Genomic DNA, 20,618 nt, shown 5'->3' on the forward strand with positions numbered 1-20,618 from the left:
ATATACTGCCTTTCTTGGTTGTCAGATTTCTCCTCAGATTTTAATCCAAGGCAGTTTACATAGGCAGGCTGTTCTAAACCCTCATAGGGATTTTTACAATTGAATAGTTCTAGTCTTTCATAGAACTCCTCATTCCAGCTGGATTCCTTCCCGGTCTGGCCTCTCTCTGGCCCTTCGCCTCCCATGCTTTCTGTCTTGAGTGTTCCCAGAGGCATCTGGGGGGGGCACTGTGATACAGGGAGCTGAACTAGATGGGCCTTTGGCCTGATCCAGCCAAAGGGGCTCTTCTTATGTTCATATGGAAAGGCTGCTGCTTTTCATTCATTAGCTGAAATCTGCTGAACTATTTTGAAAGGCATAAAGAAGTTGTGGGCTGGTGGTGTGGCCACTGACGTTTGGGGGGGGGGGTGCAAGACATTAAGTTCCTTCAGGCACCTGGCTAAAGCGCCCCCCCCTTGCTTTCAGAGCCAGTTGTGGCTGCAGCTCCATTGACCAGAATGAGATTTACTTCTGAGAAGACATGCATAGGCTGCAGCCACAACTGGCTCTGAAGGCGAGGGGGGCATTTTACACCAGTGGGTCCAGCCCCTCAGTCACAGCACGTTTAGGGGCAAGAACATGAGAGCCTTTCTGGACCAGGCATGGTCTGCCTGGCCCCATGGTCAGAGGTTTCCCAGGGAAGCCCACACAGAGGTCCAGAACCAGACCCTCATTCAGCCAGCTACTCACACCTAGGCACTTGCTGACGGTCACCTTTTTCCCCTGAGCAAAGCAGCTGCATCTTAATGGGTGTGGGGACAGCAGACACTCAGCAGGTGTTGCCTCCCTTGTCAGGAGGGCGCAGCAGGGAGGGCCTAAATAAGCATTTACTACTAGAGGTGTTTGAAAATGGTGTGTGCCTTACTCAGAAGTAAGCCCATTGGAGTCAGTTGGCAACCTTCAGTCTCGGAAGACTATGGTATCGCGCTCTGAAAGGTGGTTCTGGCACAGTGTCTAGTGTGGCTGAAAAGGCCAATCCGGGAGTGACAATCCCTTCCACACCGGGAGCAAGTGCAGTCTGTCCCTGGTCTGTCTCCCTGGCTGTGGGCCTTCCTTCTTTGCCTCTTAGCCTCAGACTGTTGGCCAAGTGTCTCTTCAAACTGGGAAAGGCCATGCTGCACAGCCTGCCTCCAAGTGGGCTGCTCAGAGGCCAGGGTTTCCCACTTGTTGAGGTCCACTCCTAAGGCCTTCAGATCCCTCTTGCAGATGTCCTTGTATCGCAGCTGTATCGCAGTCTACCTGTAGGGTGCTTTCCTTGCACAAGTTCTCCATAGAGGAGATCCTTTGGGATCCGGCCATCATCCATTCTCACGACATGACCGAGCCAACGCAGGCGTCTCTGTTTCAGTAGTAAGGCTGTGTGAAGATAGGGTGTGCCTTACTCAGGAGTAGGCCCGTTGGCTTCAGTAAGCTACTTTTGAGATGGGGGTGTGTGTTACTCAGGAGTAGGCCCATTGGGGCCAGCGAGGCTGTGTGAAGATGGTGGGTGATTTACAGAGGAGTAACCCCATTGGGGCCAGCGAGGCTGTGTGAAGATGGTGTGTGCCTTACTCAGAAGTAGGCCCATTGGGGCCAGCGAGGCTGTGGTGATGGTATGTGCTTTACTCAGGAGTAGGCCCATTGGGGCCAGTGAGGCGCTGTGGAGATGGTGTGTGCCTTACTTGGGAGTAGGCCCATTGGCCTCAGTAAGTTACTTCTGAGATGGGGTGTTACTCAGCAGTAGGCCCACTGGGGCCAGTGTGAAAGCTGGTGTTACTCGTGAGTAAGCCCATAGGGGCACAGTGAGGCTGTGTGCAACATGGTGTTACTGAAGCTCAGCAGGGCTGTGTGACTCGTGAGCGCCCAGCGGGGCCTGTCCCTGCCCAACTGCTGTGCACCGCTTCAGGTCAGCGTGGCCACCCCTCCACCCCACTCAGCCGCTGCGACCGTTACAGCCGTTAAACGGCCTCTGGGGAAGTCGGCTGGGGGCGTGGCCGCGTTGCCCCGGCGACGCTTTGCCCCGCCTCTCTCGTTCGCCGTCTGGAGCCGAGGGGAGGGCGATGCGGATCGCTCTTCCGGCGGCCTGGTGCCTCGCCTCCCTTCCTCCTTCCGGCCCCGCCCTCTGTCTCGCCGAGGCGCCTATGCCACCGGAAGTGACGCAGGAGCGAGCTCGAGCCGAGCGGCCTGCTGCCCGCGGTGACATTTTCCTCAGGCGCTCCCTCCCTCCTGCCGGGCCGAGCGGCGGCCGAAGTGCTGGTGGAGGAAGGCGGGAGGGAGGCGCGGCCCCCCATGCCCGAGCTGGTCCCCTTCGCGGGGCCCGAGGCCGGGAGGCGCCGTGGCGGCGGCGGCCCTGGTGAGTGAGTGACCCTTGGCGGCTGCGGGCTCGGGCTGCCATCCGCCCGCGCTTGCCTGTGAGTAAGCCCCGTTGACTGTGATGGCGCTTGCTGCTGAGTAGACAGGCGCAGGAATGGGCTGTCAGGCCCCACGCCCTGACTCCCTTACCTGGGAGTAAGCCCGTTGACTGTAATGGCACTTACTTCTGAGTAGGCATGCATGGGCTTGGCTGTCAGGCTCCAGCCATCCACGCTTATGTGGGAGTAAGCCCCATTGACTAGTGGATTTACGTCTGAGTAGACATGCATAGTGTTGGGCTCACAGAGACCTTTTGGTCCTGATGAGTTCATCCTGGGGGGAGGGTCAGTCTTGCCCCCTTTCCTATCCCGCCCCCCAAGTCTTCCTCTGCCCCCTGCCAGAGTATCTTGGGACCAAGGAGGGTAAGAGGGGAGGTGATGCTGGTCAAAGCAGCCACCACCACCCTTGAGTTGGCATGTGTCTTCCCCCGCCCCCCGTTGTCTGGAGTGATGGGGCAGCTGTCTCCTCCTTGGACACCGCTGTGGGTTGTGCGTGGAGGCGGCAGGAAGAGAGAGCCCCTGGTCTGAGCTCCACGCTTGCCACAGCCCCCAAAGACTACAGCCACTCTTCTGCCCTGGCTGCTGACAGGGACAGGATGGGGGGGAAGAAGGGCGTTTGGTTGCATTTTTACATCCTGATCTGGGTGCAGACAGAACGCAGCAGCCGTGACTCTGTGGCACTCGTCTCTTCCGGCCTTCTGTTTATGTCGGAGGTGACCAAGCTTACTTAATGTCAGAGCCACGTATGAGAAACTTAAGGCATTTTGGGAGACATTTGAGAGCTACAATGTTTAAGAAACATTTAAGTTCCTTAAATATATTTACTCAAAATGAACAGTAAACTTCTATTTTAATCTAGTGGACTCTCACTTTATATCCAGCAAATAATTATCAAGCTTGAAAATTTTTTTTATTTACCTTTTATATTAATTGTGATGCAAAAAAGGAGATCAGGCAACATATTTCCAAGAACCACACATTATATGTCAAAGAGCCTCATGTGTTTCATGAGCTGTGGTCTGACCACTCCAGTTTATTCCATGTGATACCCTGGAATAGTGAAATATGAAGACATTCTCTCATCTTTTCTCTCTTTCTCTTGCTCTTCTTTCCCATCTGCTGTTTCTTGTCATGTTTTTAAAGGTGGGAAACAGGGCTTGGGGGCTGTCTCTTTGAGCATTGATTTGGGGTGGTGATGATGATGCGCCTCGCTCTTGTGCCAGGGCAGCTAACAATCCAGTATCTTCTCCCCCCCCCCCCCCAATATAGATACTGAATGCAAGTTTTCCTAAGTTCAGGGAGGCTTATTGCATATTTGTTGTACTTTTTGGGTTATGGCCTTCAGTCATTTTATTTCAGGAAAGGGAAGTCCCATATCAGTAGATGAGACAGACAAATGAGGTGACTTTGAAATTGTAGTTCAGGATGGAAGAGAAAGAAGCAGAGGCGTCTTCGTTCCTTTTCCCTAAGGGAGTCTAATGTACTGAAGTGAATGATTTCCCCAGAAACCAAATTGCCATAGTTACTGTACATGTACATAAAGGGTGAGGAGCAGGATTGGCAAAGGTATTTTCCATGGCTCTCCAGCAGTTGCAGGATTGCAGTTTCACACATACTCATGAAGAGCAAACCTCCATGACTTTAGACGCAGCAAGGACAAGCACAGCAAAGGACAAGCACAGCAAACTTTAGACACAGTTAGGAATAAAGTCTTTTCCCTAGAGCAAGTTAAAATGTACACACCTTTGTTAATCCACTCTAATCCAAGGGCTTCAATTAAATGTTATTTCAGATTGGATGCTGGTTGCCCTTTCCTTTGTAGTGTGGTGATATGATTTGCATTGAAGGTTTCCTCTTGTTAGGTCTGAAAATATTCTAGATGTTTGCATATTTTTCTCTTCTGCTTCCCCTCCTCTGCTTTGTGCTTCTAAATATTTTATCTACCAGTGTTAGTGAAGATGGAAATAAGCCAGAGGTGTAACTGAAATACAACTGACTGGCCTTCGAGTCAAGAATTCCTTTCAGCTGGTTTAATGACAGTGAATGATAAATATAGCTCCTTTGAGTTTCTGTGACCTGACACATTGCTTCAGCAAAGTTTAATTTGTAGGTTTAGTAGTTATCTTTTCAAGCCCTATGGGATATTGAGTAAGAATGATTGCTGTAGGTCATGTAATCAGGTATATTCATAATGCTAGAGGACATACTTTTTTGAATGCTTATAGTAAAACATATGAAGATGAGATCGTAAGACAGTATCAATAAATCATTCAAAGCAAAGCACTTCTCTAAATAGCCAGGGGACCAGTACAAGTCTGGTTTTGTGAAATGTAATGAGATTCAGGTATGAGCTTGCTGGTTTCAGCAGGATAGGTTGTTCATAGGTTTTCCCCCCTTTAACTTTGTGAGTTTTGACCTGATAAAACAGCAAGAAAATATAGTTGCAACTAGAAATGCATTGTAATGTGTTGCTTTTTGTTTACACACACACACACACACACACACACACACACACACACACACAAATTGTGTTAATGAATCAAATGCCATAAACTTATGCCAGGTTTGTTTAGTTGGGGCATGAAGTCTGTATAAGAATAGACAGCTAAGGTCAACTGTATTATAATAATGGTTAATTTTTAATCCAGCTCCATATAGGTGGGTATGTAGTAAATCCATCATTGTAGTTAATGAAAGACTTGGAATACTTGATAACCAAGGTCCTGAATTAAACAATTCAGTTATAATTCCACAAGCAAATGAAAAGCATATAACCATTTTAGATAATAACAATTTTTTCTAGGATTAATGTTCCCTGATCTGTCAGTCTGCCTATGTGATCTGGATGTATCAATTACCTTTAGATATTGTAACTTCTCCCCACTTCTGCCTTTCCCCAGTGTTTGAGTGGTTTAGTTCAGATATTTAATGTTTTTTTAAAAAAACATAAAACACTATTGTCTGTGACTTATGTATGCAAGTGTGAATGGATATTCTTGCAAATACTGAAGAGTGTATGAAAGATGCTACAGCACTAATGGATCTAGCTTTTTTTTTTTGGTAGGTCTTTGTGGTAATACTGTATTTTCCTGTGTACATTACAGAATTGACTTTTCTGTAGTCCATAAGCTGGTAGTAACAACTGATGTTCTTGTTTGAATTGTGGGATTCCTTCCTGTGTGACTCTTTAGTTTCTTTTTCTGCAGTAGGAATGTCTGTTTTTTGTGGGGAGGAAGGGGGGTAATCTGTCCTAGAAAAACAGAGCAATAAAAACAAGGTGGTTTTTCCATAGGTGGAGGAGTTCAGTTGCTGGTGGGTGTGTGTAAGGGCCAAAGAAACTAAAAATTAGATCTTTATTCACCGTCCTTGAGGTGTTAAAAATTTTTACCAAGAAGGATGCCAGAGTATTGGTACTTTGCCTGGTCTGAACTGACATATGGGAAAAATGGAATATCACTTCAAGCTTCTATTTGTATGTTTAGGTAGTTAAAGAAACATTTGAAAGCAGTTCCCTTGAAAGCCACCACCTGACCTTGCAAAGTTATAAAGAAAAAAAACTAGTGCTTGGTTATTTGAATCTGACAAGCACATGCTTCATTTGACATTTCTCAGGATAGTGATAGTTTGGGAAAACTTGGTTTCTGAGTTTGTAGCATATGATAAGGGTCTCATTGCAACAATTCTGAGCAATAGAACTGACTTGCTTGTGGGGCTGCCTTGTCTCTGTCATGTTGTTTATCTTCATGACTGGTGATCTGAAGGAGTCTCATACCAACACAAGAAACTGATCCAGAGTGGATTTTTATTACTTGGAGACTTGCAGTGTAATGTTATCAACCCTAGTTAATCATGCCAATTTCCCTAGTCATCCTGCCTGTGTGCTTTTTCATGGATGAAAAGGATGTTCAGGAGAGATCATGAAGAAAGAGGTTCGGGTTATAGATTTGTCTATCCTACTTGTATTCCTATGTTATCTGAAGTTTATACTAGCCCTTTAAAGCTGCTGAGGACTGAAGCCTAAATCTTTCATACATGAAAAGTGGAATATATTGGAAGTTTGGCAGTGATTAGACTTCAATCCAAGGTTCATGGCTCCATTGTACTTGGCACTACACAGGCATAAGCCTTTGCAGAGCAGTTTAGTTTATTTTAGGAGACGGAGGTGGGTGTAACAGGTGTGAGCAAGACAAACGAATGTAACAAGAGCACAATTCAGCAAGAGAGTTCCCTTGTAGAAGGAGATTTGTTGAAGTTAATTTGGAAAACTCATTGATATCAGGTTTGTAAATTAGTAGCAGATTTGGCTATATGACAGTTTAACAAAGTTAGTCCCCCATAAGTTGTCCATAGCTGTTGATGAAGTTTAACGGTGGTGTGCTTTTCTAAAATAAGTGTCTGTGTCTGAGTGCCAGTGTCATTGGATCATGTTATGCTGTTTATCTGTCAATTTTAGTTATTTTCTTCTTACTTTTTGTTGCTAGCTGATGGGCACTAGCCCACTGATTTACCTAACAGTGAGGGTCTGAACATCTGCAAGCCATGCAGATAGCAGGATCAATTGTAGGAGGAGGATCAGTAGCAGTAGCAACTTCAAGGATCGGTTTGCCTGTGTGAGAACAACTTTGTGACCTGATCACATGTAATTTTGAGAACAAAGACGGAGCAGATGGGTCCAGGGTCTGGCATATACTCATGTAATTGTGTGATCTTTGCCAATGCTAGCCTATACTTAGCATGCCAGTTTGCTACATTTGGGAGCAATTTTCTGGGAAATTCTCAAAGCATAATGGCTATAGAACACTTTCCTTTCCTGTCTTTGAATAGTGTCATCCTTTGACATCCAATAGTGTCAATAGGGGGAAAGACTATAGTGTTGGGTCTGGATATGGAAGACCTGAGTTCAGTTCCTTGTTCAGCTGTAAAGTTCACCTTGGCCCAGACACAGTACCTCAATCTAGCCTTCTTCAAAAAGTGATTTTGAAAATAAAAATGAGAGAATTCCAGGTATACTTTCAGCTATTTAAAGAGTAGGGTGAGATAAATTTGTGTCAAATTAGGGGCAAGGATAATTCATGTACCAACTCACAGTTTCACATATGACTAATAGTTGGTGTGTGTTTGGTTTTTTAAAGCTCACTGAAAAAATCCAGGGCAAGTATGACAACGTGCACAAATGATAAAGTCAAAGGGGTCACTGAAAAACTGCATTAGATGTTTGTCTTATAAATACCTTTGAGAGATTTATAATGCAGTGATATTCTTGTGCTGCAGCTTTTCCTTCTACTTCTATTTTATTTTTGTACCAGCCCTCCCCCTTGATAATGGGGCTTGCTATATTCATTTAAGTTCACTCAAAGAAAAAATAAAAATCAGTAGCTAGCATACAGTGTCATTAAGTACTATAGAAAATACATAAGATGCAGCAGCATTAATAATAGCAATAGCTTAAATCCAGCAGTAGCATCCCGTAACCACCCTAAATGAATTAAGTAGCCAGTAACCAAAAAACATGCTATATCCAACCAAAATTAAGGTGGGATGGACAAACAAAAAGGAGCAGCATCAGCCGGGGAAGGTGTAGTTCTCAATTTGACTGGGAGTTCCATTATATTGGTGCCACTATGGGGAAGACTCTACCCCTTATGGCCCCCAGCCTGGCATCAGTAACTGTCTCTTCACTTTGGATATTGAAATAAGATGTTTTGGTTTTGCATCACTTGAATTTATCAACAAAGTTTCATTGTAAGAGTTCAACAAATGCTGGTACTTGTATACTTTTTCAGAACTGCAGTCTAATCCTGTGAAAGTTTATGCAGAAGTATATCTCTCTGGGTTCAATGGAGTCCACTCCATGCTGAGTGTGCCTAGGTTTTCAGCATTTAAAAATGAAAGATAATTCTGTTTGTGAAATTTGCAGAGTTGCTTCCAAGTTTGTTCTTCTAAAGTTCCAACTTGCTATTTTTCCTCAGATATGTTAAATTTAAGAAAGAGTGCCTTATCTTTAGAGTCTTAGTATTATCTGAGAATTGAAGTTGCTGATCTTTATGGATCTCAATTGCTATGAAATATCATCCCCAGGATATTTATAATATGTTTTCAAAAGAGTACTGACAAGTTGGGTGATAAAATTCTTGCTAATGTAGTTGTTTATTCTTTTTGTACTGTTATAGAAACCAAATCCAAGAATTCAGAACAGTTCCTAACTGCAGAGTTGTGAGAGCTTACAAACATGATCGCAATACGTAGCTAGCATTATTTTCATTATCCCTGGTCTTAGCAGAAAGCAAACTGTAAACAAATGGATGGAATTTATCTTGGGATTAATAAGTAAGATGATTCCTAAACTGTTTAACTTCATGTTGGTATAGAACAGGGGTGTCCAAACTTTTTGGCAGGAGGGCCTCATCATCTCTCTGACACTAAGTCAGGGGCCGGGGGGGGGGGGAAGAATTAATTTACATTTCAAATTTCAATAAATTTACATAAACAAATATATTAGAGATGGAACTTATATGAATGAATGAAGGTCTTGCAATAGTTCAAGGCCTATGAAATGCCTTGCACAAGGCAAGGCCAGCCTTTCCTTTGTTATCACTGCTGTATCACAAACGTGAAACAGCAAGCAGTGGAGGAGCCCTCGTCCCACAGCACACGTGAGAGGTCAAACTGTTGGCTGTTACGCTGAGAGCAGTTGTGTCAGGCCAGCATGGGCTCCAGCAAGTCTCCGGAGGGCCAGAGACTCATTGGAGATTGGGGGCTCCCCAGGGGCCAGATTGGGAGTCCTCAAGGGCCGCGAGCGGCCCCAGGGTTGGGGTTTGGGCACCCTGGTTTAGAAGTATGCTAGCTTGAGTTACAGAATCTAGATACTTGCAAATGCAGAGTTTTTGTGAAAGTTTCAGAGTCGATTATTTATAAAACACTTTTTCTCATTGTTATATGTAAAATAGATAAGAATGTTAGTCTGCTGTAATCAAGTTTTCTAGAGAACCCAATCACCTTGTTTACTTTTAATAAAGTATATTAAAAGATTTGTATAGCTTTCCTTTTGGGACAAGTTAGAGAGGAGTGGGTAAAGCACTCAAACCTGCATGTGTTTGTCTACTATCATTTAAAATTGTTTTAAAACAGAAGTTCTCAAACCTTTTTGTCTCTTTGCACTCTAGCTCTTTGCACTCTAGCTTATGTGGTTACTGGGTCTGGCAGTTTGAGTCTGTTGGGCCACTGCCCTAGCAACTGCAGTGGCTGCAAATTCATTTCTGTGCCCAATTCATGGTGCTTGTTTTGACCTCCAAAGCCCTTTACAGCCTGGGACCAGGGTACCTTTGGTATCTCCTACTCCCATACAGTCCACTTAGGTCAGCAATTCCCTAATTTACCACTGCTGCCTGAAAAACTGCCTGAAAAACCAGACATGAGGGATGGTGACAAAGCATGTCACTGCCATTCACTTCCAGATTTGGAGGCCTAACCCAAGCCTCCAAACAATGGTAAGAGATAAGGGTGGGCGGGGAGGGCCTTTTCGCAGCTTGTGATTTTTGTGCACTGCAGCTCTGCCTGCCAAATTGAGCCTCCTGCTGCTTTCTGGAGGCTTGTGCCACAGTCTTGCTGCCAGGCAGTGGGCAGCCCACAACGCCCCAGGGTGTTGTGATGCACATATTAGGAACCACTGCCTTGGATAATATCGCAGAGCCCTTCTAACAGTTCTGCCACCATCCGAGGTAAAGGGTATGACAGTGAGAAACAGGGCCTTCTCTGTGCTGGCACTGCATTTCTGGAACATGCTTTCAGAGGATCTATGCTCAGCCGCCTCTCTGGAGAGTTCCAGCAAGACTTAAAAACATTTCTGTTTCACTTAACTTTGGAAGGGGGGATAGGGGTTTAATGTTGCGTTACATGTGTATTTTATATTTTTATGTGTTTTGTGATTTATATGAATTTTGATGCCGTTGTGAGCCAACTTGAGAGCCCTTCAGGGAGAAAGGCAGGATATAAATTGAAAGAATGAGTAACTGACTAAATTAAGTGGCTCCAAGGAACACACGTTGAGAAACTGTATTAGAATTTAAACATTGAGAAATGTGGTGTGTGTGTAGTCATTTAATTTTAATTGTAATATCATAAACTACAATTATTTTATTATATACAATTATATAATACATTATTTTAAGAAATATTTTTATAATAGAAGCTGTAAATAAAATTTTAAAATGTTATCTGACAATGGACTCATCCGTAGCACTGGTGGGGTGCAAAGAAACTTTTCAACACAAGTTGGGGCTGCAGCTTCTGCTGAGCGAAGCCTGGCCAGGACAGCCAACTGGAATGGGGGAAGGGGGATGGATGGTAGCCACTTATGGGTTACATACAGAACAAATGTCTAGAATTGCAGCTTTAATAGATTATTGTACTATCCTGCTAGTATTGTTTGGAATATGAAAGGTTTCATCCATAGGCTGCCATTTCTATGGACCGAAAAATTTTGTTTCTGCACTAGGCTTGGCCTTAGATAATACCGCATTATCGATAACATGTAACTGGCTGCTAGCTCTTTGTGCTTCTGCCTAAGAACTCTGTGTCAGTGGAAAACTTGCATGCTGTTTACTGCTTGATAAGGAATAATATGAGAAGGACTTTTCAACCAATAATTATTAAAATAGAAAGCTTCTTCATTCAAGCACAGTAGCCATAAACAAGGTATGAGCTGTTGGCAAATGTTTCTTGCCTTTTTAATCACTGAAATTGCAGGCGTATTCTGTAACTGTGCAGTTGGTTATTTCTGTGCCAGGTATCTAAACTGCAGGGAATCAACTAATTCAAGATGCAGCCCAGGGTTTGCTCCTGCCCAGTGACTATGGTTGCCTGAAGCATGCAAAGTGAAGTAATGCCTGTGAATTTATTTTGTTACACTATTTCATCTTCTTTAAAGGGTTTCAGGGTGACACGCGTGGGGTAAACCTTCATTTATTTTATTTAAAATATTTATATCCTACTTTTCTTGCATTCCGAACAGCATAGAATTACAATATAGAAAGCAATAAAAAGCCTTCAACCAAAAATTTCAACAATAAAATCAAGAGTATGCATAGAACAACCAGCACTATAAAATTAAAATGCTGTCCAGAACAAAATGTCTTTGCTATGGGGCAGAAGGAGAACACCAAGGGGGCAGAACTGATCTCCCTAAATTCCAGTTTCAGTGTAGCAACTGAGTATACCCTCTCCCAGTAACGTGCCTACAGTACATCCAGTCAGTGGCAGAACATGCAAGAGTCTCCCCAGATAATCTTAGAAAGTGAGCAGGTTCATAGATTCATATATGTATTTTGCACCCAAGTTGTTAAGAACTGTAAAGGTGATAAGCAGCACTTTGAATTGAACCCAGAAATGTATTGGCAGCCAGTTCAGTTGGAAGCAAATTGGGCCAACCCACTCCGTAACCTGGCTGCTACATTAAGAACATAAGAACAGCCCCACTGGATCAGGCCATAGGCCCATCTAGTCCAGCTTCCTGTATCTCACAGCGGCAGCTGAAGTTTCCAGATGTTCTTTGAGGGCAGCTTGACATAGAACATACTACAGCAGTGTTCTTACACATTTAGCACCGGGACCCACTTTTTAGAATTGAGAATCTGTCAGGACCCACCGCCAGTGATGTCATGTCTGGAAGTGACATCATCAAGCAGGAAAATTTTTAACAATCTTAGGCTGCAACCCTACTCACACTTGCCCAGGAGTAAGTTCCATTTACTACCATTGTTAAAAGAATATATATAGTAGCTTGTAAAAGTACAGGTCTGTAACATTTTCCCAAATGCAGTCACATACCATGGTAGTATTAAGCCTACTATATTAAAAATAAAATATTGAAATGAATTGGGACCCACCTGAAATTAGTTTTCAACCCACCTAGTGGGTCCTGACTCACAGTTTGAGAAACACTGTACTATGGTATTCCAGTCTTGCAGTGACTAAACGTATTACTAAGGCTATATCTGCAGACTTCAATAATGGGTGCAGCAGTTATACCAGCCCAAAGTGGCCAAGGGCAACACTTGTCTCAGCTATCACCATCCACATGTATTCTGGCAGAAAGTGTGCAATATCATTTAACACAAGTTGAAATGTTGCTTACTCCAGATTCTTATTAAGAAGGAGCACCTCTGACTGATCTGGATTAAGCTGCAGTTTATTGACCCCTGTCTAGACCTCCACTACTTCCAGGCAGTGGCATTTGCAACTTCCATAGATACTCTGGAAACATGTGGAAAGGAGTATCATCTGCATATTGATGAACTAAAATTTAAAATTTCAGCATGTATATATGTATAAAATTTTTGTGTATATGTTTCAGGATTGTATATTGCAATACCTGTATCATACCAACTTGTGAGGTAGGTCAGTTGAAAGATAGTGACTTAACTATCTGGATCTTTCTGGTCCAAATTCAACACTATTCACTGCTATAGGACATGAGCCATTACTTTGCATATTGAATTAAGAGCAAGATGATTCAGCCATCTGGCTGTGCATTTTTTGTTTAACCAAGAGTGACCTATTTTATGAGTCACTGATGTGGTGGTTCCATGGAAAGAGAACTTGTGTACATGCCCACGGTTTTTAATCACAGATTAAAAGGGAAAGGTAAGAATATTGGAACTAGTATATTTTAAAACCACAATAACTAGTATGATTGCAGGAAGTAGATAAGATAATAAATACTTACGATGATGCCATCTACCCACATTTTGCATCTCAAAGACAGGGTTTTAAAAAATTGAGTTTGACTCTAGCAGATATATGGGTCACTTTGTAACTGATGCTGTGATTGATAAGCGGCTTTGAGTGCCTGGCAGGGAGAGAAAGCAGGGTATATATTTTGTAAATAAATAAATAAGCTTCCCTTGTTTCAATATGTCTTGCAGGTCCCTGCACTGAATTTTAGTCACCAGTGAAGCCAAATAAACACTCAAGATTCTCTTGTGCTACTCAATATGTTATATGTTAAGTACTGGTCCCTCTGACTCATAGGCAGGAAATACAAAAAAAAAAAAATCTATCTGAAAGCATCTATATTTCTTTGGCTCCAAACTTTTATTTATTTTAAAACAACAAAAATTATCAAATACAAAATGAAATGGACAAACATATGATTTTTCTTAAAGATAAGTCAGTAAAGACTTGTATGTACAATTAGAGACCATTTATGGACTTCCTGTGTGTGAAGGGGAAAACGGGTGTAGTGAATTATGAATTCGATGAGTAGATGTGATACACAGAAACTTTTTTGTTGAAAACGTATTTTAGAAATAACCAATAAATTAGTTTATTGGTTATTTCTTAAATTAGTTTATTGGTTATTAGCTTAAATTAGGTTTAAGATATGATACCTAATATGTTATATGACTTTGCAGAAGAACAAAGTAATGTAGATTTAGAACTCCGCAGTTGCCACACAACTTTTAATACTTGCTTTTATTTCTGTTTTTCTGAGTTTGTCTTTGGCTCCAAACTTGTGTGTGTGTGTGGGGGGGGGGGGGGGCTAAGAAGGAGATAGCAGACTTTCTGTTTGCTATGAAGGCAGCTTTAAAAAAAAGTGTAGGAAAGCAGCATGCTTCATGCCCAGCTTTGAACATTATTAAAGAGAAAATAAGAAGAGCTTAAAGGTGAGGAAGTCTACCCTTAAATTCTACTTGTTCAGATGTGTTGAAGTGCAATTTGGTTTTGTTTCCCGAGTTGATGCAGCAACTGCTGCTTTGTCTAAAGGTGCAGCCCTTGTCTTTTGGGGAACCGTTCAACTGAATGACATATGACAAACAGTAAGAAACAGGCTGCTCTAAAGTGCATTTTAGAGGATTCTGCCACAAAGTATGTCTGGCCATGTGCTTGAGTGAATAAGCTAATGGAGCACTTGCCTCCTTTGCTGAGACATCTTATCAATGGCTTAAAAAAATTATATCTGCCAGTTCTATGTTTATGGACACAATAGCTAATAGATGTCTTTGATTCAGATCCTGGAATGCAGATCTTCTTCTTTGAGCCTGCCTCCTTGATATATACTGTGCAGGAGGTAGATAATTTAGAGAGCCTTTGAACCACTCATTTCCAAGCTGTCAGAGAAGTAGTCTAGAGCAGGGGTGCCCAAACCCCAGCCCTGGGGCCACTTGCGGCCCTCAAGGCTTCTCAATGTCGCCCTCATGAGCCTCTGGCCCTCCAGAGATTTGTTAGAGCATGCACTGGCCCGACGCAACTGCTCTCAGCGTGAGGGCGACTGTTTGACCTCTCGCGTGAGCTGTGGGATGAGGGCTCCCTCCACTGCTTGCTGTTTCACGTCTGTGATGCAGTAGCGGCAGCAAAGGGCAGCCTTGCTTTGTGCAAGGCCTTTTATAGACCTTGAGCTATTGCAAGACCTTCATTCATTCATATAAGTTCATCTTTAATATATTCATTTATGTAAACTGATGTAAATTTATTCAAATTTGAAATGTAAATTAATTCTTCCCCCCCAGCCCCTGACACAGTGTCAGAGAGATGATGTGGCCCTCCTGCCAAAAACTTTGGGCACCCCTGGTCTAGAGGAGGGAGCTTGCATGTTTCCTTACCCAAATGATCTGTTTATTCAAGCACTGTCTCTAAAGGAAACCCAGGAGCAGTTTGGTGTTTTGAGCAGTTTAGAGAACTGTGGAACTATCTGCCTGTTCACCCAGTTTGGAGATTCTTTTGAAGCTCTTCATTCTCCACTTGGTTTTTCACTATCCCAAATAACTTAGTTTCTGCAAAACATAACCAACTCCCTTTGACTCTAGATCATTTATAAACAAGCTAATGATCATTGGTCCCTAGAGAAATCACTGAGGGATGGGATCTACATACTTTCTCAATCCGACCAAGGGCCCATCTAGCCCAGCATCCTGTTTCTCACAGTAGCCCACCAGATGCTTCCAGGAGCACAGAAGACAACAAGATTTCTGCATCCTGTTGCCACTCCCTTGCATCTGGCATTCAGAAATAAGCTACCTCTAAAACCTGGAGGTTTCTTACTCTCCCACCTGTCAATGGTAGTGGATGTCTCCTGGTTCTGTTGTCATGCAAGAGAAAAAAGAACTGCACTCTATCCATCCTATGCATAATTTTATGTCTCAATCATGTCTCCCTTCAGATACCAATCTAGACCAGTGGTTGCCAAACTTGAGACCACTGTGTTAAGAAATGCGGTCCCCTTTTGGATTGCAGCGTACCATTCCACCAGGTCGCCGCATGACTTTCACCTATTTTGGGGAACAGGAACACTATGGGCAGTCGCGTGTGTTGCCCTGCATCTCAAAAAGCTGCATGACAGGATGTCTGGGCAGACACAACTCCCCGGGGCATCCCTGTTCCCAAAAGAGGTGAAAGTCATGCAGTGACTTGGCAGAACAGTAAGGTCTGCTCACAGGGCGGATGGATTAGTCCAAACCCGAATTTGGTCCTTGGACGGAGTTTGGAAGGCCCCTGTCTAGACTTAAGAGCCCAAAATGCTGTAGTCTTTCCTTGTTAGGGAGTGCCCCAACCCACTAATCATTTTGGTCAATCACTTCTTAACCAGGTGCTGATCTGTAAGGGAACCTACCCTCTTCTCCAATGACTGCTAAGTTTACTAGGAAGCCTTTGGTAGGGAACTTTATCGAAAAGAACTGTTTTGAAATCCAAGTGCTGTACATAATGTCTACTGAGTTATTACTGTGTATGTGCTTATTCATATGCTCAGTAAATTCTAAAAGTTGGTGAGGCGGGATTTCTCTTTGAAGAAGCCATGATGACTTGTCTTCAGCAAAGCTTCTTATGCTCTGTTTTAATTCTAGCTGTAATAATGCTTTCTTCCAATTTATCTGGAACAGAAGTTAGGTTGGCAGGTCTGTAATTTAACGGACCCCTCTTTAAAAACAGGTTTTAAATTGGAAGTTAGCCAGTTTTCTGGCAAACAGCCAAGTTTTAATTGTATTGCGTAGTTAGTTTAATGATGAGCAACTTACATTTGAGTTCCTTAAGTTTCTTGGGTAAATGTCATCCAGGCCTGATGATTTGTTAATTCCCCAGTTAAGTCTAAAACTTCATTTCTGTTTGATCCAACTCTTCAGACACCTTCTCCTTTGGTTCAGGTGTTCTCCCTCCTTGCGCAAGATTCATTTGGCTTCTGTTGGAGCTAGGATAGACTGATATTCATTGAGCTAAGATTGGATTTGAACCAACAATAGATTATGGTGGTATCAGAGTAGATATTGTAAGGAGACACAAAGCTAAGCATGCTTAATTTTCCTATGTAGCTTTATTTTGCAGAGACAATGGAGATAACAGATTAACTTTCAGTTGTCAAATTGTGTGTATGGCATGTCAACATATTAGACTTTTTTTCTTCATCTGTACAGGTTCAGCATTGTTATACATGGATTTTTTATACACAGATTTGACTCAACACAAATGACCACTGCAAATGAGAAGGAATGTGCCCCTGGTGAAGGGGGAAAATGCATCCCTTTAAAATCAGTTTAAAAAACTGAACAGTTCTTTAACAATAGCCTCCTTAATGAGAGAGAGAGAGAGAGAGAGAGAGAGAGAGAGAGGGCAGCTGGCTGACAATCCATCAATCCTTCTCTCTCCAGTGGACCCCTCCCTTCCCCCTGAGCAGTGAAAGAAAGGTGATCACTGCATTGGTGAAGGGAGGGACTGCTGTGAAGCTTAATGACTGTTACCTTACATCACAAAGGTCAGCAAGGCTGTTTTTCAATCACTGGAGCAAAGAAACTTTGTTTTTTAAATTGATTTGCCATCCTGTGTTTTTTGCCATCCATGTGAGTGCTTGGAAGGGAACCCACGCGAATATTGAGGCTCAACCTGTATTGTTGAATTAAAATTATATTTGCAATAAGTCATGCCAAGAGATTTTAAAACTGTGCACTCAAATTTTAATGTTTTTAACTTTGTATGCTTTTGTTAGATGTGGTGTGACTTCCAGAAATGCACAGGATGTTCTACAGACAGTCATAAAGATACTTCCCCCTCCCCTTTGTACTGGCTATACTGTCTGCTGAGCACTAAATAGAAACCTTCTATTTTCTTAACCCTCATTTGTTTATGCAAAGCTGGTTGTAACAGTTCTCTGATTTCACCCTTTCATCTCTTGTTTCACTCATCATCCTTGTTGGAGCATAGTAGAGCATGCAGCCTCCAGGTTGGCTGCTGGGGCTAATTTATTAATTGTCTGGTGAAGTGCCAAAGTAATTTCCCCAAGCCTTGGGTAGAATGGAAGCATCAGCTGCTGTAAGAGCATTCTGCCTCCCCTATTTCTGTGCCTATGAGCAGAGCCTTTAGAAGATGATGGCTTAATGTTATGAAATGTTGTAAGCTGTATGGAAAGTTACGGGTTCAAAGACAAAGAAAAGCAATTCCATCACTTTGAATAAAATAACTTTTTTCCCTCTGTGTGGTTTTAAAAGTGTGAGGATGACTGTGCCTGGTGCTTCGGCAAGCAGAAAAAAAGCCATGTCTTGAAAGAGCTTGCACTCCCCTCCAAGTCAGACCAAGAGCACAGTAAAAATGACTGTTGTGGGTATGAAGCAAAGACCTTGCACTCCTCTTAGGGCAAGCTGTTTAATCATTTACAAAAAGCATTGCTTCTCACTTTTCTTTTGTTTTCATAGATCTTTTACTTTCATTTTACATTTTTTCTTTTTAGGGCTGAGTCAAAATGGGGGGATGGGGTTTTTCCACAATTTTTTCTTTCCCCCCATCATCCTGTGAAAATTGGCCTGAGGTGGAACTCTTTGGTTAGCAGTTGGCAACCTTCAGTCTCGAAAGACTATGGTATCGCACTCTGAATGGTGGTTCTGGAACAGCGTCTAGTGTGGCTGAAAAGGCCGATTCGGGACTGACAATCCCTTCCACACTGGGAGCAAGTGCAGTCTGTATAGTTTTGTGTAGTTTGGTTAGTTTTGTTCAGTTTTGTTTAGCACTGTAGGGGAAAAAGTGGTTCCCTGGCATGTGTTGAGATTACCTCGGCCTCCTTTCTCCCTAGTACTTGTACAGGCAAGAGTTTCATTGCAGGCTTCTAAATAGCTCCAGTGGCTGCAGTTTTGATACCATTTTCCTCCTCCATTCCTTCTTGCATTCTAATAGGAATGTTGGTGTCAGGTAACTAATCAGATTTCACTATATGATGACATCCCTGAGGTCTCTCACAAAGCTAATTCAGACTGAGAGCAGAGCATCCTGCATACATTTTGCACTCACTCTGAGTTGCATCCATTTGTCCTTGGGTACCATCACCAAATTTAGTTCCATGATGGTGTCTCTGGCAGTTTTGAAACAAACACAATGAAGCAACAGCCAGTCAAACCTGTGAAAAGGGCAAACCTTTGGAGATTTAAGGAGATGTCCAAAGGTACTTTTTTAAATAAGAAAAAGTTACTGGAGAATGTTTGACTCATCCTTAGTTTTTTTTAAAAATATTTTAGGAACAGGACATGATAGAACAGAATTAGAAGTGTCCCTTCATGGTAAGTAGGGAAAAAAGATACTGAGAAATCTAAATAGAAAATTGCATGAGAAAGCAGAAAGCACTCAAGAATGTAGCATTACATAAGGATTAGGAGTAAACAGGTAAAATTTCTCCTTTTAGATGCATAATCCTTCAGTGGTAGTCATACTGGTGTGATTCTGTATTGTGGCTTTATGTTCAAGTAAATTTGGCTGGGTACATACAGTTTTGTTTTTTTTAAAGGCCGTCCCCTTTACAAGTCCATGTTTATTTCCCCCTATAAGGAATAAGGGCTATAAATAGCAGTTATGAGGGATGAGCAGCTAAGAGCCCAATTGTATGCATGTCTGCTTAGAACAGTGGTACTCAAACTTTTCCAGCCCGTGGCTCCCTTGACCCCTGTGGCTGTTGGCCATGACTCCCCATCATATTCCTGAGGGCTGGAAGTGACATCATTAAACAGGAAGTGGCCAGAAACATTAACTATATTAATATTAATTATATTAACCATATCATTAATTAAATGCAGATCTTAAAAATATATTATTAATGCACAGCAATATACATGCTCTATAAATGATCAGCTGCTGATCACTGTTGGAGACAGGATGCTGGAGTAGGTAGATTTTGTCTGGTCCAGGAGGACTCTTTTTTTTTTTTTTTAACTTTGTAAGCATATCAATTGAATTGTTTTATCAAATGAACTTTGTGAACACTCAGCCTGACCAACATTGCCACACACACACACACACACACACACACACACACACACACACACACACACACACACACACACACACACACCCTGTGGACCCCAATCCAACTAGTCATTTCTCCCATTCTCCTTGGATAGGATTGAACCCTTTATTAATTAAATTACATTAAATTTTTCCAGCAGCTGGTGGGGAAAATAAAAATAGACCATGAAAATATATCAGAGCTGATAAGGGTTTGGTTAGGAGGCTGATTTGTCTCCTAGGAGATGCACGGCTCAATCCTATGAATGTCTACTCAGAAGTAAGTCCCATTACAGTCAATGGGGCTTACACCCAGGAATAGGATTGGGCTGGCAATCACTTCATCAATGGCTGATAAGTATTCCCTTCAAGTAGCAAGATTCATCACTTTAAAAATATAGCCTCTCCTCTTTTAGAAACCCAGTAGAAACCCAGTGCTATCTCTTGAAAATCTTGGAGGTGAACAGAGTCTGTAGGCACACTGAGGGCAAAATCCAGGGCTGTCCCCTTAAAAGCTCCAAGGAGAAGGAGGGACCTGCACAAGGCAAAGGAAGTAAATGTGAGGAATTTTAATGTTCAGATCCTCAAAATGTAAATGCCAGAAAAAGTGTATAATGGGGACTCCCTGAACGTAGGACCTTTTGCATCCAGAACATGTGTTTTACTATTGATCTACAGCCATTCCTTTAAAGTTTAGATTTTTGATGACAAGCAACATGTTACCTGATGGCATCAAAAGACAAATAGGGCAGAGGCTATATGGGGAAGTGGATAAGAATAGATATTTTATAAGTCCCTGCATATTAAGAAGTATCGTCTTGTAAGTGAATCTTTCACCGTGCTGCTGAATAGAATAGACACATTTTTGGCCTGAAAGAAAGAGAACCAGTACTGTTGAATGTACCGCCAAGTTATCTGGATATCGCTCTTGGGACTGTTTCA

At 42.6% G+C, this 20,618-nt stretch overlaps 1 protein-coding gene across 3 annotated transcripts in view; it reads left to right on the forward strand.

The window, feature by feature from the left end:
* The first annotated feature begins 2,179 nt into the window (after positions 1 to 2,179).
* The window catches only part of ARK2N (arkadia (RNF111) N-terminal like PKA signaling regulator 2N), a 63,083-nt gene continuing 44,644 nt past the window's right edge, over positions 2,180 to 20,618 (forward strand). For 2 of the 3 annotated variants that reach the window (XM_066615789.1, XM_066615791.1), the window contains exon 1: positions 2,180 to 2,371. The gene's annotated coding sequence lies outside the window, so the exon portion shown is untranslated. Of the gene's footprint in view, positions 2,430 to 20,618 lie in introns of all 3 variants that reach the window. The other variant, XM_066615790.1, reaches the window with a different exon arrangement.

This window comes from Tiliqua scincoides, chromosome 2, assembly GCF_035046505.1.
Source record: "Tiliqua scincoides isolate rTilSci1 chromosome 2, rTilSci1.hap2, whole genome shotgun sequence".
Lineage (NCBI taxonomy): Eukaryota > Metazoa > Chordata > Lepidosauria > Squamata > Scincidae > Tiliqua > Tiliqua scincoides.